Raw genomic sequence first — 14,045 nt, forward strand, 5'->3', positions numbered from 1 at the left:
AGTTCGTTATGGGAACTTAACGAATTGAAGGGTGGTTCGTTAGTTAATTCGCATAAGAGAGCACGACGAGCTAGCTCTAGTTCGTCTCTGATTCGTTAGGGGAATGGGGTAACGAATTACCTTTGATTCGCTATGACCAGTTCGTATAAGGATCAGTTCGTTAAGGTCCAATTCGCTATATGGACCAGTTCGTGAAAGGGTCCAATTCGTCATAAGGACCAGTTCGTTATAATGCTTGATTCGTTACAAAGCCAGATTCGTTATAATAGTTAATTCGCTATGAACTCCCATTCGTTAAGGACTGAATAACGAATTAGAAGTTTAATAAATGACAGAACAGTCCCTGGACTTAGAAAAGAATGATTTAGTTACAAAGAAGCCCTTGAACTTTTTAAGTTAGCAAATTTAATAATTAAATTTTCTAATGGAAAATGTGTTAAGACAGTTAATGTAAATAAAATTTTTCCAAGCTAACCTGGCAGCTCGACCCCAGCCAGGGGCTCTGCACCTTGGACCCTGCTAGGGGATGCCGCCCCTAGACCCTGCTGCCAGGGGCGCTACCCCCGGACCCCCGTTCGTTGAGGGTAATAATTAGATTAGAAACGCTAGATGAGTAGGGATAGTTAATTGATGCATGTAATTATTATACAGTTAGCCGTGCCCAACTGAAGAAGGGAATAACAATTAACGGTGAACGTAACCGACTTCAGGTGAGTTTCTAGCCCCATTCTATGTTATGTTTTCGGGGCTGTGTGCATACTCGATGTGATTAGTTAATACACTTATCCTAAGTGATAAGTGTATGCCATATGTGTATTATGTGAAATGTATGAATGGTTTCTTGCCGGTACAGGAACGATCTTCGGAATTGCATGTACTGCCAGGAAATGGTTGATGTTATATGTATGTTGTAATATGAAGAGTGAATGATGTATGTATGTGCCAAACTTACGATTAGGTATATAGAAAGTATGTTAAGGAGGTATGGAAGAAAAGGTACCGGACCCTAATAATATCCGAGGATGGAGGGTGACCGGAACCTAATAATATCTGAGGATGGAGGGTACCGGACCCTAATAATATCCGAGGTATTGATATACGTCTATTTATACATCTCGAATCCTGTGTAAAGTTGTGTTTCCGTAATGTTTTAAGTTCGTTTAAGTTCGAGTTTTCTTTATCTTTTATTAATTTAGGTTTTGAGTCAAGTTTTATATATTTATCGTGTTTAAACTTTTTTTTGTTGTCTTGCATGTTTTACTTAATTCTTTCTATCTTTTCATGCGAAGTTTAAGTACGTTTTGCTCGTTAATGATTACATGATTGTTCCACTTAGCGTTTCGATTTGTTTTCATGTAGATGGTGATTTGTAAGAAAAGAAGGTCTAAAAGGTTCTTAACGTTACTTGGAGTTCAAGAAAGGGATCTAACATGATTAAATAATAATTAAAAAGCAAAAAAACGAAAATTCCCCAAAGAGGGCGCCGCGCGGCGCCTAGGCAAATGCCCAGGATGCCTTCGCGGGGCGCCTAGGCCTCCCAAAAAGGGCGCCGCACCATGCCAGGAGGGGGTCGCGGGGCGCCTAGGCCTCATGGTCAGCACGTTTTGCAAGATTTAAGGCCCAGCTCGTTTATTATATAATGGATGCAAACCTAAACGAATGGAAACTTTTGGCAGCCGATTTTCCAAGGGTTAGAGCAAGTTTGTGAAGGTTTTGAAGCTAGGAATCAAGGGAGATCATCGAGATTTCATACGGGTGTTCAAGGATCGATTAAGACTGGTTCTTTCGTTCTTTTTCATTGTCTTTGTTCATTAATTTTCACGATGTTTCTCTTTGTTCTTTGGTTTAGTTATTTGTCTTTGATTATAACTATGCTAGGCTAGACTTCATGTCTACCTAGGTTTGATGAACATGTCTTCGACATGATTCTTGCTTTGGATATTGTTTTGATTATGGATTTTGTTATTTAATAGTAAAGACTTGGTTTTGTTTTCATGATGCGTATAAGTATTTATTATCTTGATTGATTATTAACTATTGCTTCACATAGAGCTTTTATCTTTTGATTGTGTTATTTAGATTTAGGGTTTATGTTTAAATCATTACTTGGTGTTTTGATTATTGTGATTAAATGGGACCGTTAGATCATAGAAGCTTGTTGATTGTTGATTAGGATTATGAATGCTTTGCCAAATTCCAATAGCTGTAAGGTGAGGAGTTGTTCATGTGTCTTGGTCAATTGCATGCTAGGATAGTTAGTGACAATATTCTTGCTTATTGTGTTGATCTATGTTCATGATGTCATGTTAGCTTATCAAGTTATCTAGGGTTTAGTGTTTCGTAAGATTGCTTGCCTAAAATACTATTAATTAACCCTAATTGATGACTTTGCGGAAATCAATAATACTGATTGCTTAATAATCTAATAATTGTTCTTTGGGATTTCTTTTGATTCAGTCAAGGGTCCTTTAGGGTTTATTAGATGAATAAGTTTAGAAATCAGTTTCCATAATCATGTTATTTGTCCACTGCTTGATGATTGTTGATACATGGGATTCTTACCTAGGTAGATTCCTTCTCTACCCCCGGACCCCCGTTCGTTGAGGGTAATAATTAGATTAGAAACGCTAGATTAGTAGGGATAGTTAATTGATGCATGTAATTATTATACAGTTAGCCGTGTCCAACTGAAGAAGGGAATAACAATTAACGGTGAACGTAACCGACTTCAGGTGAGTTTCTAGACCCATTCTTTGTTATGTTTTCGGGGCTGTGTGCATACTCGATGTGATTAGTTAATACACTTATCCTAAGTGATAAGTGTATGCCATGTGTGTATTATGTGAAATGTATGAATGGTTTCTTGCCGGTACATGAACGATCTTCGGAATTGCATGTACTGCCAGGAAATGGTTGATGTTATATGTATGTTGTAATATGAAGAGTGAATGATGTATGTATGTGCCAAACTTACGATTAGTTATATAGAAAGTATGTTAAGGAGGTATGGAATAAAGGGTACCGGACCCTAATAATATCCGAGGATGAAGGGTCCTAATAATATCCGATGATGGAGGGTGACCGGACCCTGATAATATCCGAGGATGGAGGGTACCGGACGCTAATAATATCCGAGGATGTAGGGTACCGGACCCTAATAATATCCGAGGTATGTAGGGCGAATGCTCTTTATAACGTAAAGTTAGTTATGATTGCGTATGCTGATTGGTGGACAGGTTAAGTATGTAATACGTACCCTCGGGCACGTATATGTGTATGTAAAGTAAGTGATGTGATTAACTAAAACTCACTTATCGTAGCTGACTTTTAGTATGCACGCAGACAAATAGGTTGAGGCAGCTCGCGTGATTGAAGACACATGGCATGGAATCGAAGAGACTGGCATCTCGAAGAAATGTTGTGATGTATTAAAGACTATGTTTTATTTAATTGACTATGAATGTTTTATAAGACAAATTTGAAGGTTATGTAACATATTATGGTTGAAGTTTTAATGTTCCGCGAATGTTTTAATTAACTCTGATTTGTAGAACTATGTTTATGAGTAAATCCAACACCAAATGTAGGGAACCGGTAACGGGCCTTACAAGAATGAGAGCCTTCTACAACAAAATCTCTCATATTGCAAGATTTTCCTCCGATGAAAATTAATCTCCTTCCATTGGACGAGGTATTCGAGAAACCCCTCATGTGAGGAAAGCGAGCATTCTACAACAGCCTTTTGCATTACAAATTTTATTTGAAGGAGAATAATCTCCCTCCAAGGGATGGAATGTTTGAAGGGGACGACACATGTGAAAGGTCAATTCCGTTCAGAATGAACCCTTCCCCCTACACCAACATGGATCTTGGGGACAAATTTGACATTTCGTCATTGTATCGTGGGTCTTTGTCATTGAAGTTTCTTTAATACGACAAGAGGGACCCGTTCATCAGCTTCTATGCATGAAGACGTATCTCATAAAGAGATCACCATTTTAGAGAGACTTTTAAGGAAAAATAATTCCCTTCCAATGAATGAGAAGAAGAGTTCCCGTCTAAAGAGTGACAAAGTCGCTATGAAAGGAAAGAAGCCTCATGTGGTAACACTTCACATTCCAAAAATTTTCCATGGAGAAGAAACTTTCATATCCCTATTATCTTTTATAAGAAGGGATGTGCCCCTACCAGTAGCCCCTTCCATCATCTTCATGTGTAAGACTTCTAATAAGTATTAAAACTAATTATGCTTTTTATATTTATGATTAACAAATATAATGGGTCGACCGTACTTATAATTCCCCCAGATGGGATAAAGCCCTCTAAAAGAGGCACCGTACTTATAATTTCCCAGATGGGATAAAGCCCTCTAAAAGAGGCATCATACTTATAATTACTCCAGACGGGATAAAGCCCTCCAAAGGAGGCCCCATTCTTCCCCAAACGGGATAAAGCCCTCCAAAGGATGCCCCATTCTTATAATTTCCCCAAATGGGATAAAGCCCTCCAAAGGAGGCCCCATTCTTATAATTCCCCCAAATGGGATAAAGCCCTATAAAAGAGGCACCATACTTATAATTCCCCCAGATGGGATAAAGCTCACTTTAAGAGGCACATGACTTATAATTTCCTGTTAATGGGAAAATGACATCAATGCTCCTTCACAAGTGTGAAAGTAAGGCCCGACTGAGGGGCTTGAATCCATATACAAAATTAACCTAATCCATTAGGTTCAATACTTATAATTACCCCCGTGAAAAATAGCCCCATCCATGAGGCTCAATAATCATAATTCCCCAGGGGAAAATAGCCCCTTTTAAGACTCTTAAAACTTGTATTACCCCCAAGTGGGATATGGCCCCTTGTATGAGGCTCACAACTTATATATTTCCCATTAAATGTGACACCATACATATACGACCCCCTAAGGGGGAAAGACAATCAAATCTTCTTCACAACGAGTGAAAGGAAAGCCCGATTACAAATTGATAGCTAACCTACTACATCCACCTCACAAGTTGGAAACCTTATAATCCATCCGCATACAGATTGAAAACATCATGATACATCTGGGAAAAAGAGGAGAAATATATAGAAATAATTTAAATCATCATGATTATTGTCGGTGGTTTGATACATTTTCATCATTTATTATCACATTGGAAATTGTTTGTGTCTTCGTTCTATGTCCACTACTAGTAAAGCAAGAATAGCAAGATCATTATTAGAGTCTGTTCATAGGCTGCTAACAACTTTGGGAGGGTTGCTCAATAAGAAGAAAGAGATTACGTACTACCCAAAAGAGAAAACTTAACCTTTTCTTGGTTATGTAAAAGAAACTTGGGTCCAAAGTCCCTTATCCCAATCATAAATAATTAGCATAAGGGACTGGGGGACTTGAAGAGATAATTACAGAACTGAAAAGGGCCGATTGTGTGGGGACGAGCGCATAATGTTTGGTCTTTATTTCACCCCATGACTCCGCCATCTCAACCTTACTGGGTCCAAATCTGATGAGTCAAAATGAAATCAACCCATGGTGTTTATGGTTTACTCATCCTTTATTATATAGAAGAGGGGCTGTGTATTTATGTCATGGTAAATTTAAACTACCAAGAGAACTGGGTCATGCTCATGGAAACTAAATATCATCTACCTCAGCCATGTACCGAAAAAAGATCTCGTCCGAAACTAGCCCAATGAATTAGTCTAGAAGGGAGGAACCTATCCCGTATGCTATGAGAAAGGTGAGCTGGAACTACATTAGTCTTTTGTCCTTATCATAAAAAGTAAGGACTATGGGGACTTGTAAAGCCTCCTATGAAAATGGGTCTCCGTCCAATGATTGGGACCAAGTCAATAAAGCCCAGGAGAAACCAAGATGCATGGAGAGTACTAGCTACTCCAACCAAATATCCTACTAGACAGATAAGGAGACATGAAATGTAAATTTGAAAGTGGGAAAAGGGAGCCAACAGTTAAGAGAAAGGCGGACGATCCGAAAGGTATCATGACATCTTGAGGGAAGTATGAGAGGCTTTTTCAAAATGTCGTCGGCTCAGGAGTGTGCCGGTAATGGGCTGAAGAGGTTACATTAAAAATGGGTTCTCCGAATGATAAGAGAAATATGCCCAGTGGCAAACACGGGCCCATGTTAAGTATGGCTAAAAGAGAGTATTTAAAAGACCTCTCAAAGTAACTAAACGAAATCAAAGGTTCTAGGGGGGTTAAGGTCTTATCCAATTGATCTAAACAAGTTGGTAGTATCAACCTAAAAGAAATAGTTAGAACAACACATGTCCCAGGCCATGTTGTTGGAGCAGACGAGGCAAAGTCAAAGAGAACAATTGTTTCGAAAGAAAGCTCCTAAGTCAAGAATCAACATCCAATTGAAGTGTAGGGTGGATCACGCAAGAGGCCACAACAAAGGTAGAATAGAGACTTGTTGTAAGTCCATTATTCTTGTCATAAATAATGAGCACAACAGACCGGGGAGACTTAAAGAGCGTACCTCGGGTTTGGGCTTCAGAGGCAGCCCCGATGGATGAAGAGGTTAGCATAAGACCAATAAGTAAAGCCCACGGGACCCAACAAAAAAGAAAAAAGGAGAAGGAAGGCGGACTTGAAACAAGTCTATTACCGTTGTCATAAATAACAACAATAATAAACTGGGGGAATTGAAGAGACTAGGTTGAACTGAGCCCAAGCAGAGCCCAAGAAGTCCAGCCCAACCCAACAGCAACCCAAGTACTTCAGACAAGGTCCAAGGTCAACTATCGATCTGTCCTTGTTGATATGAGTATCACAGAGATAAGGTTGACAGAATCTTGGAGGGAAAAGAGTGTCCAGTCTTTGAGGGAAAAGAGTGTCCAGTGGATAATAGCCAGTCCCTTGCCTGGGTCAGAGGGACCAGTGGTCAATAGAGAGAACTCAAGGAGTAACGGTCTGGAGGGGAGATTCCCTTAGACCATTATATATGTACATTTTCTCTTAGTAAAAACGACGTAACAAAAAATAATGAGAAGTCTCTTTTACTCTATCTTGTTCATACATTCACACACATAACACCCAAGCACACACAACACCCATTCTTCTCTAGAGAAACACACGAGCCCTCACATAATCATTTACGATTTAATTAGGGTTCCAACCGTTACTTTTAAATTTCATTATAAACAAGTCAAAGATTACATTCCATTTTTATAAATACTTCGTATTTCGTAATCACATATTTATTTTCATTAAAACTTCATTTTAAGAATCCGCAATATATATTTTAATTTCTTCCTATGTACTTGATTAAAATATCATAACTAGATTCACAGTTAATTTATTATAACTGGAATCCATTTTAATTTTTAAAAACTCCATATTGCAACTTCTAACCAAACCGATAGTGAGCAGAGACGTACCCACACTACGCACATAAAACTTTTCCATTGCAATCCTTTGATTGAACCGAACCACTCGAAGGGTTCTCAACATAAAAGTGCCACAACCGTCCTTATTCGTAATCAACAACTAGAACATATCATTTCTCAAATACACAAACTCGAAACGTGTATAGATTAAATGTTATTAGTGTAAAAAAGACCTATACACGTAAATACCTTTAGACCACATTTCTAGAAAAACTCTCGAGGCACAAACAAAACAGTGGTTGACCATGCAATGAGAAAGGTACAAATAAAAAAGTGTGACCAATCAGAATTCACACACACAAAAGTAGCTGATTCGTTGAAAAGGGTCATGTTACTAGAAGATGTGATACGCGTATAAATAAGCACCATAAATAAAAGATATCATAAATCAATGTTTATATTAAAAAAACACCATGTGATCATATACCTTCATATTTATATATATAGACACACAAACAACCATACCTTCATCTCCAAACTCATAACTCTAAAGATTTGTGACAGAAAAATGGCGTTGAAAGTATACTGTGATCTAATGTCGCAACCATCTCGTGCAATTCTCATCTTCTGCAAGTAATTTATCATCCTCTCTCTTTTTATAGTTGATGTGTATAATATAGTAAAAAAAAAGTCAACGGACTTGTATCAATAGATTTATTGATGGATACATGTTATTGATCTTCCGGTATGAGTATTGGATGATAAGATTAAGAATTTGCTACTCGATTATTGACCAAGTACAACTATTGAATCAATTATTTCATTTATGGTTTTAGTGTCATTAAATTGGTTGTGATTTCTTGTTATAGAAAATCAGAAATTTCTTAATTTTCTTGTTAACTAATGTGTTTTTTTTATGTTATAAAAAGAATGAATGGGATAGATTTTGAGGAAATCACCATAAATATCTTGAAAAACGAGCAGCATACCCCTGAATATAAAAGTTTGTTACTTAACTACCATCTTTATTAATTTATTTTGTGTTGAATTATTGTAAATATATTGTATTCACTAATCTTGTTTTATGTAGCAATAAATCCCATGTGTCAGGTTCCAACAATCGTTGACGGAGATTTCACACTCTTTGAGAGGTTTTTAATTCTTCTCATTTAAAAACGTTCAGGGTTTAAGGTTTAGGGATTATGTGACTTTCAGTATTGTAAAAAGTTTTTTACAACTTTGTGTGCTTTTGTAGTCACGCGATTCTTATCTACTTATCGTCTAAGTACCCGGGAGTGGCTAGCCATTGGTATCCAAGTGATCTTATTGAAGGAGCTAAGGTCCACTCTGATTTGGACTGGCATCATGCCAACTTACGTCGCGGTTCAGGTAATATATGTCTTAACTCTTAAGTTTTAACAATTATTATAAGTTATGTTTACTGAATGAAGTGCTCATTTTACCCTTTGGATTTCAGTTGGAGTTATTGTAAACAATGTCCTCTTTCCGCTAAACGGCCTGCCTTATAACGCTCAAGCAGCTGAAGAAGCAGAGAAGACGCTTGAGAAAGCCTTGACTGTATTAGAAACTTACTGACTAAAAGATGGACCCTTTTTGGTTGGAAGATCGCAACCGTCCATTGCTGATCTCAACTTAGTATCTGAAGTCATGGAACTTCAGGTAATGACATAGAAATGTTTAATCGTATTTATTTATTTATTTTCAATCTTTTTGCATCAAGACATCAAATTACATGTGTTTGCAGCTTCTGCCTGCGGAGCATCATGATCGGATATTAAGTCCTTACAAGAAAGTTCTTAAGTGGGTTGAAGATACAAAGAATGCAACTGCGCCTTATTTTGAAGAATATCAAGGGGTTCTGTTTAAAGCCCGGGATGATATGCGAGAGTTGCTGGCAAAGAAATCTGAGAAAAACAAGTGAAGGTGTGACAATGAGCTCCATATTGATGATTGATAATACGAATCTATGAATTGTTATTGAATAATGTTTTGCATTTTGGGTTGTGTCAAACAGTTGTGTGAAGGTTGATTTTGATTTGTCATTCATTAGTTATTGAGGATATTCGAAAATTTTGTTGGTGTTTTTTTATTTAATGCTTGGTGAGTTTGATTTGCAGTACTTGGTTTTTGTTATATAATGTTTGATTTAAATAAACTAAACAGATTACAACCTAGTGTTTGCACTTTTGCTCAAAGTTTTGCTTTTGAAGGGTGCAATTGTAATGGAAGTTTAAAGAAACGATTTTATATTAGTATTGTAGAGATCAATTTTTTAAAATCTTTTTGGGGCAATTATAGCAACAGATAATGTAGGAATCAAGGACCTTTATCTAGTCAAAGTAAAATCTCTTTCATTTTTCTAGAGGATATATAGTCGATTTTCACTCTAGTTAGAGTACGTGTTATGGACCTATGGTTGTACAAATAATAAAAAACCCTCCCGCATGTCATTGTGAAGTAGGTGAAAAAATGCGTAGTGATTTCACCTAACCACATGAAGAAACACTAACCATACCCCGGGCAGATTACTGGTAACCTGGGGGTTAGATAGATGTTTCCCACGAGGGGTTAGACCCGGCAAAGATGGTTCTTCTGATAACCTGCAAAACAGACACCGTGAGCTCGTCACTGAGAAGGGGGGGGGGGGGGGGTTCCTCCTTGTGACCACCATTCGGCGTGAGAATCAGACTAGATTGCTCTTTAAATATAAATGTATATTAAGAGATTGCTAGAGCAGATATCAGGTATAATATGATGATAATGTGATAAGATGAGATGATCATACCATTTGGGGTATTTATAGCCGAAGGTAGGTTTCCAAGGAGGTGTGGCCGGCTGAATAGTATTCCTGTTCTACCAACTGTGGCCTACGCACGTGCCCTGCTGGTAGTTGGTGGGTAGGCAGCGGCTGACATTGACCAGGCCTGCTGTGTACTATTCCTTTTCCACCAAATGCCGGCTATGCACGTGGTATGACAGGAGTTGGTGAGTAGGCAGCGGCTAATAGTGACATACAGTACAAGAGCATGCTGCTCGCCATACTGTTGTCAATAAGCTGTCGTATCTTTAGTCAGATCTTTTGCCCATACCTCGTCAGGTACAGTACAGAAGATCTTCCCGTATCGTACGGACTGGCTTATTTGGGCGGGAGTATTCCCCCTCCCGCCTTTGTGCGGGTTGTTCCCGGCTTTGCTCATTCCTTCAGGTGACACTGAGTGATTGAGAGCTAAGTGCCTTGTGCGTGTAGCCTTGCTGCGCGGGTGGCCTTCCCTGATGGCTTGTATCCGCAGCTGCGGGAACAGGCAGAGTACTTCACCATTGGGAGGCATTTCCTGCGGGAACAGCTTGCGTACTGCGCGTAAGGACGTCACGTCTCTGAGCATGGTTGGTCCTGCGGATCCAGTTGGTTTCTGCGCAGACGTCCCTCTTCAAGGTGAGTCTTGCGGGTCCAACTGGGCTCTGCTGGGACCTACCTCTTCAAGTCCCCCCAGTCCAATGTTCTTCTCATGAATGTTTAATAAAGTGAGGTGAACTTTTGGACTTAAGCAAAGGGTTTTGAAAAGGGTTTAGTTTTAAGGTTTTCCATGGGGATTCTTCCCGCGGAAGTCCTTGTCACTTGCAGAAATTCCCGACTTTCCTGCTTGATCTTTGGGTATGATGCGGGTAGGTCTGTAACCTCCTCGCAAGTCAGGAGCGTTGAGTCCCACTTGTGTGGATTCTCCATGAGGTTTTGGTAGTTTTGAACATAGTGATCAATTATGTTAAAACCACCAATTCCATCCTGGAGCTTCTAACAATGTAGTTCTCGACGTTCCCGCTATGCGGGGATGTTATTTCCGTTTCCGCAAGCATTGCCCAGAAGATCCTTCTTGGTTTCAATTCCCTGCGGAGCGCTAGGTATGTAAAGGGTTTTGCCTTAACACTGTACCCGCGCTCGTCTTACGGTTACTTTACTTCCAAGGTATTCCTGGCGTCCATTCCCTGCGGGTGCTAGGTATGTGAAGGGTTTTGCCTTAACACTGTACCCGCACCCGTCTTATAGTTACTTGGTTGCCGAGGTATTCTTGGCTTCAATTCCCTGCGGGTGCTAGGTATGTGAAGGGTTTTGCCTTAACACTGTACCCGCATCCGTCTTATGGTTACTTGGTTGCCAAGGTATTCTTGGCTTCAATTCCCTGCGGGTGCTAGGTATGTGAAGGGTTTTGCCTTAACACTGTACTCGCATCCGTCTTATGGTTACTTGGTTGCCAAGGTAAGGGGTATTTTCCCGCTTACTTTTGAATCTTTTTGAATTTTGAAATTCGAAGAGTTGGTGAAAGGATAAGAACAGTCCAAACCTCTGAAACGTCGTGCGACGGTTTCTTCTGACTGTGTCAGGACGTGCAGGAAGTTATGGTGACGTGACAGTACATGGTCATTCCAGACGCTTTTTCAGGCGCGTGGGCACGACTTTTCGGGCGCGTGGCCGCGAAATTAATGGTACGCGTCCTTTCAACAGCTGTTGCCAGCTTGCTTTTTGCCACGTGTCATAGTTTCGTTGCACCTTCGATTTCTCTCTCTTCCGCATTAAATTCATCGCATTAATTGCGATTAGTATATAAAGGGGGAGAGGGTTCTTTGTAATCCACACTTTCACTTCTCTCTTCATCTTCAAAACGATTTCCGGTGAATACTCATCTTTTCAGTCGAGCATTCTCTTGAAATCGTTTTCTTCTTTCATCTGCAAGATGTCTTCTCGTGATCTCGAATCTACAGCCCAGGAGGCTGGGGTGTTCGCCGATGACAAGAGTACTGCTGGCGAGTGCCAGTGTGCTCTGCCTGTCAATCTGTATCAGTACATCGTCAGGAAGTTCATGCTCGAGTCTCTCGAGCCTGAGTTTCCTGAACCCCATCAGACGGTGTATGATGCCCCCAGAGGCAAGATCGGGGTATATGCTGCATTCTTTGTCTATGGGAATTTTAGGTTTCCGTTGACAAAGTTTGTGTACCGTGTCCTGGAGAGGCACGGTGTACACCTGACCGAGGTGCACCCGATGGCGATCGCCAAGATTCGCCACTTCGAGTGGGTGTGCCGGATTCTGGGCATTGAGCCCTATGTCGACCGCCTGATTACCTTCTACTCTTGGAGGTGCATCCAGGGGTGGTATACGCTGATAACCCGGATTAAGGGTTTGAAGATCTGCGCAACCGAGCGCAGTCTTCGCTCGTGGAAGCGGGAGTTCTTCTACATCTCCGCTCGCGCCATCCCCCTTGCCATGAAATTCAAGAATGGGCAAGCACTTCCCAGCCTTCACGCCTCCAACTACCAGGAGGCGGAATGGTTCTCGAAGATATCCCGAGTCCAATCTCCGGTTTACCGGTTTGCGGAGTCCTGGATGGTGATGCTCGGGATGAGCCGGGTGTGGAAGGATGCGGATGCGCAAAAGATCCCAATCGTCCTTGAATACGGTTCGAACTCTGTTCCTTACGGTATGCTCTGTTTCTTTTTGTTGATTTAGAATCTCTTCTAACTTCTTTCCTGTTTATTTCAGAAGGGAGCACGACTTGCAGTCGCTCCTGTATCCGCGGGAGGCTGACAGTCCAGCTCGGATGGGTACTCGCGCTCTAGACGAGAACGAGTTGCCCATCCTAGAACAAACGGCGGATCGGTTCGTGGAGGTCTACCCGCTAGGCCACGAGACCCTGAGCGCCAGGCGGCCAGGTAAGGCGCTATTCAACCCTCGACCCCTCAATGTTGAAACCTCTGCTGGAATTCCTCTAATCTTATGTTCCGATGAGGAATCCGCAGATGGTCCTCCGTTGGTGCGGAAGAAGAAGGCTGCCGGCGGGAAGGGGAAGGAGAAGGTGGCCTCCACTGCCGATCCGGTGCCTCGGTCTGACTCAGAGGCCGAGAGCGAGGAGGTGGCGGGGAACCCCGGTGGTGATAAGACCACCGCTCCGGAGGCTGCGACGACTGTCACCTCCGGAGAGCCCAGGATGACAATGGTGAGCGGCGTGAAGAGGCCGGCTCCATCGGGTTCATCCCCGCCTGTCCGCACTTTTAGGCTCAAGAAAACCCGTAAGTACAAACTTTATTTTTAACTTCATAGTTTTCCATCATTAATACTTATCTTCTTTGTGCAGGCGTGGATGTTGATGCATTCCAGGGTGGAGCGCAGAGGAGTACCCCTCCGCCCATGACGGTAGGCTTGGTCAGCCTACCTGAGGCGACGACCCAGGCGGCTGCGCCTGCGCCTGCTTCCGCTGGTTCAGTTGCTCACTCCGTTGAGCCGACTGTTCCAGCTGTGATGACATCACCGCCGGCTGTCAGTGCCATTTTTACCGCATCTTTCACTGAGCCGGCGGTTACTTTTGCTGCGGATTCCGCAGCGGCGACCGCGGCGGCTTTTACCATGCCTCCTCCGTCATCGGCAACGACGGCCGATCCTTCAGGTATGCATGGGGCTTATCGCCAACCTTTGCCTCCTTCCCATCTGCCTGACCTCTTGGATGGATTTCCCTTGGGTTCAGGTGATGGGTTTGGCGGCTATCGGCCTGTTGTTGACCATACAGGTGCGTAGGGTTCTTTTGGGGGAAGCCATGGCTAGCTACCAGGAGGGTAGGCTAACCAATGAGCTTCGGGTTCTCTTGGCCCGGATGCAGCCGCGCGTCGAGCTGCTTTGT

The 14,045-nt window shown here is 41.6% G+C and overlaps 1 pseudogene across 1 annotated transcript; it reads left to right on the forward strand.

The window, feature by feature from the left end:
• Positions 1-7,633: 7,633 nt before the first annotated feature.
• Positions 7,634-9,476, forward strand: LOC143551173 (glutathione S-transferase T1-like; annotated as a pseudogene). Its single transcript, XR_013138451.1, has 6 exons — positions 7,634-7,994; positions 8,291-8,364; positions 8,452-8,512; positions 8,617-8,750; positions 8,839-9,041; positions 9,127-9,476. The product of XR_013138451.1 is annotated as a glutathione S-transferase T1-like (transcript).
• Positions 9,477-14,045: the final 4,569 nt, after the last annotated feature.

Source organism: Bidens hawaiensis, unplaced genomic scaffold (genome assembly GCF_021521415.1).
Source record: "Bidens hawaiensis isolate Kalapana, Puna unplaced genomic scaffold, B.hawaiensis_p1.1 tig00016270_1, whole genome shotgun sequence".
Taxonomy (NCBI): domain Eukaryota; kingdom Viridiplantae; phylum Streptophyta; class Magnoliopsida; order Asterales; family Asteraceae; genus Bidens; species Bidens hawaiensis.